This window comes from Octopus bimaculoides, chromosome 22, assembly GCF_001194135.2.
Source record: "Octopus bimaculoides isolate UCB-OBI-ISO-001 chromosome 22, ASM119413v2, whole genome shotgun sequence".
In the NCBI taxonomy this organism is placed as follows: domain Eukaryota; kingdom Metazoa; phylum Mollusca; class Cephalopoda; order Octopoda; family Octopodidae; genus Octopus; species Octopus bimaculoides.
Genome location: NC_069002.1, coordinates 27,490,275 through 27,491,181, shown reverse-complemented (window position 1 = coordinate 27,491,181; position 907 = coordinate 27,490,275).

Here is a 907-nt window from a genome sequence, read left to right as displayed (position 1 = left end):
TATATATATATATATATATATATATGAATATTTAGTATATTGCGTGTGTGTGCGTATGCGTGTGTGTATGTACGTGTGTGTGTGTACGTGTGTGCATGCAGATGAATACAAGGTGTAAGATTACAGAATTCATACAAAAGCAAGTGCAGGCACAAGTATAAAAAGAAACCTGATTTTTCCATTTCTGTGCAAGTAATATCACTATGTCTTGCTTCGTCAATAAGAGGTGTCTCCATAAAGCATAGATATACTATGCTAAAGTTTCTTCACTTAACGATATGGGATGATATCGACAGAAAATATATCGGTGTTAAAATCTAATTATTTAAAAGTCGATATATGCAACAACTATTCACTTTTCGGCATAAAGAATACAAGATTACTACGTCATAAACTAAAGATATCTGAAGCCTTAATAGAAAAAGAGAAAAAAATCGAATACATTAATATACACTATCAGTCATTGAAAATGCTACCCTGTGCACTGACGGATCACATCAATGTAAACTATGTCAAGCAGATAAATTCAACATACTGATACTAGATTACTCACTGTTAACTAAAATTTCTGAACAAATCTCAAAATGTCGACAATATCAGTACACCATGAGACCCTCCAAATACAGACGTGATAAATTACTGAATCAATACACATCGATTACCAACTAAGAGAAGCGTTTTTGCAAGACGTTTTACAAAGACAAAAAAATCTATATCAACACTTCACAAAACTCATCTCATAAACCTTGTTACAAAATATCTTTAATGCCATCAAAATAACAAATATAATTTTTTTCATTCTTTCCATTTTTTTAATTTTCTTCCTGTTATATTTTCTTTGTTTAATGCTTATATTTCATGAAATATGTTTCATCATAAATGATAAATTATATATATATATATATAT